Source organism: Ambystoma mexicanum, chromosome 5p, assembly GCF_040938575.1.
Source record: "Ambystoma mexicanum isolate Mex_15411 chromosome 5p, UKY_AmexF1_1, whole genome shotgun sequence".
In the NCBI taxonomy this organism is placed as follows: Eukaryota; Metazoa; Chordata; class Amphibia; order Caudata; family Ambystomatidae; genus Ambystoma; species Ambystoma mexicanum.
Genome location: NC_090930.1, coordinates 1,202,802,492 through 1,202,811,607, shown reverse-complemented (window position 1 = coordinate 1,202,811,607; position 9,116 = coordinate 1,202,802,492). Strand labels below are relative to the sequence as shown.

Here is a 9,116-nt window from a genome sequence, read left to right as displayed (position 1 = left end):
GGTTAATGTCTGTATACGACTTCATAATGTCATGTAATGCACTTTTCCTGCAGTGCAATGTACTGTCTAGCATGTAGGTTCAGACTATGGTCTGCTGAACTCCTCCACAACCTGAATTCCTTCGAGACATGACAATTTAGTGTTAGTTACCTGTTCCGCGGGCTATAGCGGGGAGTAACGGCCTGGCAGCCCAAGTCATAGGCCTGAGCGAAGCAAGGGTGTTTAACGAGGACACAGGGACGTTACCCCCCAAACCCTGGTGTAACCCATGGAACCGGTTACTAACGCTACTAGCATGCTGATTTATCAAAGTGGTAACCCGGGGTATTAAAGCAATTTATTTTCATTCAAAGAACGGGACGCGTGCAGCATCCCGTTCAATGAATGAAAATATTGTGCCAAGATGGCCGCCATGGTTGTGAAAGGCGGGGCTCTGTACAGAGCCCCTCTTCTATTTCCATGGTGCCCAGAAAAGTGAGATGCATTGAAGCTGCTGCAGTGGCATGTGGTGCCTCCGCCACAATCAGGTAAGTGGGGCTCGGAAGGGGGGGTTGTGATTAGTAAAAAATTAAAGAATGGGAAAGGGTGGGTGGGTGTTGAGAAGAAGGTGGAGCTGGGCGGGGAAGCAGCCATCGGGTTCCATGGAACGCGGGCTGAGATTGGGAGTATCAGCCTGCATACCAAGGAGCCTGATTGGCCGCTCTCCCCGCCCAAGGTGTTAATAGCAGTTAGATGCTGTACAAATATCACATAACATAAGCACACGATAATATCAGACTGACAGACCATATTGGGCAATTGGAAATTGTGTATTTGGACCTTACTCTCAGAGTAAAAGATAACCAGCTAATTTCTGTTAAACACAGAAAACATACAGCCAGTAACTTGGTGCTGCATGGTACGTCAAGTCACCCCATTGTCTTTATAGAGGTATACTCCTGTCTTTGAATTATTTTGTGCTATGCGCTATTGCAGTAATGACTCCGATTTTGATAATAAAAGTGGACTGATGACATACAGATTTAAACAGAGAGGCTACCCTTATAGCAACTTTTATAAATGTGATGCACAGGGTTAAGGATACACAAAGATAAAACATATTGGAACCCAATGCACTTGACAGCTCAAAAGACTCATTGCAGAACATAATAACGAACAGCATTCGATAATGTGAGCTGAGATTTCCTATTTAAGACACTTTATTATGTGAAGCCATAACGCAGAATTGTGCAGTTGAACCAGGGCCCCCTGTCCTCTGAAATATCAGATGATATGGAAAGATGATCAACATTCAAACTGAGAATGCATACGTGGCAACATTATTATATATTTTAATAATACATGACTACATGCAATAAGCTGGAAATAATGTTCTTATTACAGTCTAAATGTGACATCACCACTGACCGTAATAAGAAAATTACATCATAACTGCTCTGTAATCAGTTTTTAGCACTGGGGGAAAGGGGAGCAACCAATCAGATTTCTTGGATCGCAGGTTGAATCCCACAATCCAAGCCTGCGTTCCCAGCAACCTGGTGGCTGCTTCACCCACCTGGCCATTTCCCCCCACCCTCCATTCCCTTCCCCTTTGTTTTCCCGTTCCTCCCACCCCTTGCCTTACTTTCCTGATTCCTTCAGCGGTGGCGGCGCCTCCACTGCTGCTCCTTGTTTTTTCTGGCCACCATGGAAATAGAAGAGGGGTACCGCTTGGAGCCCCGTCTTTCAGCTCTGTGGCAGCCATCTTGATTACATTTTATGCATGAATGAACAAGACCCTGCGATGCGTCCCATTCATTAATACAAAAAACATTGCTGTCAGTACCCTGGGTTACCGAATTGGCAAACCAGGGTGGTAATAGTAATAATACCCGATCCGTAACGACAGCGGGCCCATTGGCTAAGGTCCTCGCGTGGCCCGCCGGATTGGGTATTATTGCAAAATTACGCTTCAGTTTTGGTGTCGCAATGCCTGCTACTTGAGACAGCAAAGCTAGCGCTAAGTAATAAGACCTACAAGAGACCCACAAATCAGCAACCCCCTTCAAGTTCCATACAACAGCCTCTTGGCTCCCACATAGCGGTCCCACGTTCACACAACAAAACAAACAGTTCAGTACTTTCACCAACAGATTTTCGAATTCTGCATCAATCATTTGGTTGACAGGCTATGAACCAGTCTAGGTAATTTGCACAGGAAAAGGGTTGATTAGAGCAAGGTAGCCTATCTCATGCATAGCTGGCATCTTCATTTTATGGGAATGTGGACCCTGAAATCCTTATTATTCCAAGAGCCCTACACTATGAATGCTTAAATAGGCAATTGCAGTTTGCTGAACCAGAGTGCTGAGGAGAGATCCGCGGGGTAGCCTCAGTTTACCTAGTGGTAGATTTGTTATAACAGAGTGGCGACAAGTTGTCACGGCCTCCCAGGGCTGGGTGCGTGGAAAATCTGGGACATCTTAAGGAGCCCTTAAGGGGAACTCTACTGGCACAGAAGACAGGTGCGAGACAACTTGCAACTCCGAGCTTGATATTGGAACATCCCCCAATGTCCGAAGACACTACTGTGGGTTAGGGCTTTCAGTGCTGCAGCGCCCTCTACTGGTGAGGGGAAAAAGGGAAAGGAAGAGTTCCACATCCAGCTATCTCAGGTGAGAGGTTAGGCGACAGGGTGGAGCTTTGGAACTGTCCGCAGCTATGATGCAGGATCATAACATTTCAGGGGCAGTGTCAATAAAACTGAAAATCAATGTAATAATAAAAATGTTTCTTACGATGAAGTGTGCAGAGGCACCTTCACCATTATGACACACTCATTGGGTGCATGGGAGAGATTATTTTCTTGTGACTGAAGGAAAACACCTCTTCCCTCTCATCCTTTTATTCCCTGTCCCTCTTAGCCCCCCATTCTCATTCTTCACTCTCCTCCCAAACGCCGCTCTGTCTGCTCCTCTCTTGCCCACCCCCCCACCCTCATCTACCATACCCACATCCCTTCATCTACTCTAGCAACTACCTCTGTTCCCCCTATTGATATGAACTGGAGTCTCTGGAATGCAAAATCTCTGTACACAAAAAATCCTTTCTCATGAATCGTTTCGATCACCCAAAACTCTTGGTGATGGCTTTCACCGAAACCTGGATTCCCGACCATAACTCCCCCACGCTAGCAGCACTTCACATCAACTTTGTCTCCTTCTCTCACTCCCTTCGTCGCACTAAGAAAGGTGGTGGGAGTTGGTCTCATGATCAGCAAGGGGGCACCATTGGCACCCCACCCCCTTTCTGATTTCACTCCCTCCGATTTTGATCATGTCTTGACCCAATTCCTCTGCCTCACTCGAACACCTCTTACTATTCTCCTCATAGAACGCCCACTGGAAACCCTGAACCTCTTCTCTAATCTTGACCTTTTCCTTTAAACAATCATAGTTGATATCCTTGCCATCAAAATGGTTGACCTCAACTTGACCAATGTGACTAGGCCCCAAAATCTCCAACTTGACTACACTCTCTCTGGCAACTCACGATTCAATGTAACCTTCCAATCCACACCCAAGCCAACTCTCACCTTTCACTCGGGTCTCCTCTGCTCCCGCATTTGTCCCGGTCTCTTTTTCATTCTCATCACCATCCATAGTCCTCCGCCACTCTCCCACGCCTCCCCCATCTATCACCAAAAGCAAATTCAAGCCCGACTCCCTACCTCGACTAAGTCAACTTCTCTCTATAAGCTCTATCTCCTGCACTTACTCACTCCATTGAACTTGAATTTGCTGAATTCCATTCCACACTGTCTATCCTCATCAATGATCACAAAACACTGCCCGCTCCTTCACCCACTCCCAACTGCGTCCTCAAACATAGTTCTCCCCAGCCATCCGGCTCACAAAGACTGATCCCCAACTCTTATCAACCCTCCAGACCATTATTTCCACCCTAAACAATATTCAATTTCCTCCTCTCTGTGTCGATGACTTTGATTCCTACTTTTCCACAAAAATCGCAAAAATACAGGACGCCTTATTCACCTATCTATCACTTCCCACATCTCTCACTCCCCACTCCTCCCATCTTCCCCAAACTCTCCCCTCTGTTTCACTTCTGAACCCCCCTCCCACTGAAATTGTACCCATCCTTTGCCACGCTAAAATCCTTGAAAGATTTTTCTTCAAATGTTTATTAAACTATCTTGAGGTGCCCCCACTTTCTGATCGCCTCCAATTTGATTTCTGCTCCAAACACTTCACTAAGACCACACTCATCCATGTCACCAATTATCTGACCACTTCCCACCACACTCACCTCTCCCCTATTCTCGTCCTTTTAGACCATTCCACTGCCTTTGACACTGTGGATCCTCCTTTCTACGTTCATACTCTTTCCTTCCTTCACTTCAAGAACACTGTACTCAATTGAGTGTCCTCCTGTCTCTCTGACCGTTCCATCTTCATCTCATGGGACTCTGGCACCTCCTCACAGACACTGCTTGCTGTGGGTGTTAGTTACTGATCATTGCTAGGCCCACTCCTCTTCTCCCTATAAATTGCTTCCCTGGCAAAATGATATCCTCCTTTGGCTTTAACTATCACCTCTTTGCTGACAATATTCAGGTATTCTTCTCCTTCCCCTCTTTCAAACAGATAACCAATTGTCTAACTGCCATCCACCACTAGGCGGCTCTATGCTAGCTCATGCTGAACTATACAAACAGGGAAGTCGTCTTTCTCCCTGCCTTCAACGCCAACCCACTCTCCATCTCCTATATCTTGTCACTCTGACTCCGCAACCATGCCTCACAACCTAACGGTTCTCTTTGGCAGTGACCTGAAACTCCACCAGTTCAGCAAGGCCACTGTCAATGCAGCTAGACTCAATCTCCTAAACATTAGAAACATCTGCACACACCTTCCGCACCACTCATCTAAAACCATTATCTCTGCTTCTGTGTTCAGTAGATTCGACTATTGTGTGAGCCTACTTCTCTGCAAACCCCTCTACTCTCTTACTACTCTCAAAATAGTCCTAAACTTTACGCCATGCACCCTTTTTTAACCTACCGAGATCCTCCTCCATCACTACCTACCTACACCATGCTGGATGGCTCTGCATGTAAAATGACTCTCTCTCCAAATTCCTGCTACTCATCTATAGATCTATCCGTGGTCTTGCCTCCCGTTGCCTCGCTGAATGTGTTGCACTGTATTCTCCCTCTGCAACTCTCTTCTCCTTGTCTCTTTACAACCTGCCAGTCCCCCATGCCTCCTCCTGCTTTCGCTCCTTTTCCCTAATATCCCTGCCCCGTGGAATGCCCTCCTCCTGGCCATCAAAGCCATCACTTTAGTGGAGCTCTCCACAACAAAGCTCAAACTCTACCTGCTGGCATTGCAAGGAGCCCTCTTCCCCCCACTCTCACAGCCAAACTAACCGCCCAACCCACCTCTCCTGTATTCTGTGATCAGGTCTTCTCTGTGTCATTTATAAATGTGTAAATTGTGGCCCCAGATCTCAATGGGCAAAATATTGTTATGTCCTCCAGTCCCTGTCGCTGGTATATGTTCTTACTTTTACCTCTTCACCATGCGGTACACGTCATTCAATCCAACAATACTCTCAAATTAAGCCACCTTACTCGAAGACTGCTTTTACACTCTGATATTATGGGTTTATAGTGATTTGGTCGAAAACAAAAATGTTGAAAGTCAAAATGTGGAGAAAATAAATCTAGAAAAACAAAAAAAGTCACATTTCTTTTTCAATAGGTGTTTTTTTCGAAATGGGGGGGTTCCCCCCCAACCCCCCTTTTTTATTTTACCCCTTTTTTTTACTTACCGAACCCAAAAAAACATAAATAATAAAATAATAAATTCGACATTTTTGTCATTCGACTTTTTTCCGACATTTTGACTGACCACCAATATTATGATATGATATGGCATGATATGGCATTTATAACGCACCTATACACAAGTGTTTCAAGGCGCGACGAGGCAAGGGAGGGGGAACAGAGGGAAGACAGAGACAGCGATCCTACTAGGCCAGGTGTTATTCAGATCGCGCAAGTGCATGGGGAGGGAGAGGGGACAGTGCAGTACATGGGATAAGAGAATAAATAACAATAGGTAAAAGTACAGCCAGCTTGTGGCAAGTGCAAGGGTAAGTGCAGACATCAGGTGTCAAGTGCTGGTGGAGGGACTGTAGAGATACAGAAACAGTCCCCAAGTGCGGGGGTTGCCAGGAATGTAGTGCAGGTGTGCGACTGGTGGGGAAGGGGACCTGGGCCTGAGATCAGAGGGTGGCCAGGTAACCAGTGCAGTTTCAGCCAGGAGAGTCAGCAGGAAGAGGAGGACAAAAAGCCAAAGCAAAGAGAAAGGTTTTGAAGTGCGTCCGGAACCAGAAATGATTCTCCTCAAGCTTCAGGGAAGCAGGGAAGCAGGGCGGCTGTTCCAGAGGGAGGCCCCAGCCTAAGAAAGAGATCTACCACCAACTCGTTGCATACTTTTAAAGTCATTTGTGTGCAAAATGACACCCTGTTCTCACATACATATTTTGCGCACACGGCCTACAGCTTTCCTAAGTACTTGTGGTATATGCAGTCACTTAGCATCAGAAGATTGAACAGGGGGCTACTTTGCTGGCTCACTCTTCCATTGAGCCTAAGGATTGCTACTTGTGGAGCCATACTCCCTCCAAATACTAAACACCACAAAGGAATATTGTGAGATCACTGCAAACTCTGTGCTTTTGCCTAAAGGAAAAGGACAGCATTAAGAGATGGCGACCCCACAAAGAAATGAGAGAGACTATGAGCTTCTAGTGGTTTGTGGAACTTTACACAAAGAAACACAATATGCAAGATAGGATGAGGCCCCAGTGGCTTGTAGAACATTAAGTCTGGGAAAAGAATACTAGCAAACACAAACAGGAGGAAGGGATTCCATAAGTGGGACAGCATGAGGTCCCAGACATCATTCTGTCAGACAGGCAGCAATGCAGAACCCATAATTATGGCATAGAAACTGCCACCAAAAACACGTCAGTCTTTGGCCAAGGGGCCAGTGCCCATTGTGATGACATTGTGACAGTTGTCAAAACTAAATGTTCCGTAGCCTGACTACGTGTCACTGCATCACATGGGAAGGCCATTATTTTCTGACCCACTGGAATCTCATTGGGGTCATTTACGTGGAGCTGTTGGAAGATCATGGACCCATCCACATTCTCAACATAGGGAGACACTCCAGGGACATCACCAGCCCACAAGAAGCGAAGCATATCTACCGCTGCACAATTCCCATCACATCTTGGGGAACCAACCACCTGGAAACTCTGGTGGGATTCATTCCAGATATATCTACATGTGTCAGAGCTGCCTGAGGTGCAAAGTGGACAGATACCGCGATACGCCACAGTTTAGGAACTGAATTACTCTGAATGTTCTGCAGCCTCCACAACACAGCCTTGCAGGGTGGGCGGGGAGTTCAGAAGCTCTAATGGAAGAACCGGCTGAACAATTATGAAAAAGCTGCAGCCAAACTCAAGGAACATGTTGGCAAAAATGCCAGTGTGGTTCTGGGAAGGTATCAATTCAGTTATTATTTTTTTTTTTTAAATAGAAGATTGGGTAATATAGCATATTCTGACGCGAATAGACAGAGGATCTGCTTCCCACCTTCTCTATGATGTAAATACCTTCATTTTGATGACTGATTTAATCTAAACCTTAAGTAAATGTTCCCTTGGAATATTGACATGCCCTATTTTTGACAGCAATTACTTTATTGACTATTGGGTTTAAAACAACATCCCAAATAGACATTATATGTGATTTACTTGGAGATGAACTTTTCTGTACAGATAGGACACCGTGTGTCTGTGACTATTAGTAAGGAACAAATGAATGAGAGTGATATGGGTTTCTTTTTGTGATCTTTATCCACAAAATTAGGCGTTATGATATGACTGATTTGATTACCTTTGTAATAATATATAAGATACTCTGCATTGAGATGATTTGTTCTAATGTGGATTTATTTGAATGTTATGTTTTTCAGAGATTGTTTGAAAATTTTGAAAATTATGAAAATTGCCCCTGAAGAAGTGAACCAATTCACGAAACGCGTTGGGCTCCTAAATAAATCATTGGATTTAAACTGATATACGTTTTTGTCATTGTGTATATTTGTACGTATGCAATTGAACAAATATTATTGATCATTCTACTGTTAATCTCAATCGAATATATTACCCAATCTTCTATTTAATAGAAAAAAATAATAATAGGACTCAATCATTGAGCCACCCATAGAGTGCAGAGGACGTGAGTTCCCAGATTTGGGAACTTGACTTTTTGTTTTATGTCTTTGCAGCCCATATGCCAGGGCTGTCATTTATCTCCTCTGCACCTTAAAATGTATTATTCCCTTGTATAAAATCCACTTACTATATACACATAAATATCTGGTGTGTCGATTGATCTACTCATATTGAAGGTATCAATTCAGCTCAAGAAAGGATTGTAAGGGTTAGACAGTAGATGAGAGTACTCAATGCTACTGGCCAATTCACAGAAAAAGCTGGTGAATATTTAAGAGACAAGTTAATTATGAAAACCATGGTCGATATTATCCAACAGAAACTGTGGACCTCAAAGAAAGCTAGCCTGAGGGAAGCCAAATACATAACTCAATCTGTGGAAATGGGACCTCAGTGCATCAGGATAGTTCAGTGTGGGAATGAGAGCCACTCTAAGATTTGTACTATACATGGTGATGCCAACAAGAACAGTTTTCCAGTGGAACAGGAAATATTGGATGTCCACAAAGGGAAAACAGACAAACAAGACAAAAACAGAATGGATTCCGACAGCATGAAATATTGCAGAAGAGACTGCTGGAGTTACATGCATTCAAGGGGAAAAGCCTCTCTAGATGTGGACATTGTGATGGCAAAAACAAAAATGGAAAACACATAATACGAGGGCAATCAGACCACTCACATTTTCATTTTAGAAGAAAGTTAAGCTTAATGAACCACAAGAGCTGGGCATCAAGATTCAAGATAGAGCGTAAATGTGACAACACCACATGAACAGTTAAAAAACGCTCTTTCAG

The 9,116-nt window shown here is 44.4% G+C and overlaps 1 long non-coding RNA gene across 1 annotated transcript; it reads left to right on the top strand.

The window, feature by feature from the left end:
• Nucleotides 1-476: 476 nt before the first annotated feature.
• Nucleotides 477-8,160, top strand: LOC138481769 (uncharacterized). Its single transcript, XR_011274390.1, has 2 exons — nucleotides 477-527; nucleotides 8,058-8,160. It is a non-coding gene; the product is annotated as an uncharacterized lncRNA (long non-coding RNA).
• Nucleotides 8,161-9,116: the final 956 nt, after the last annotated feature.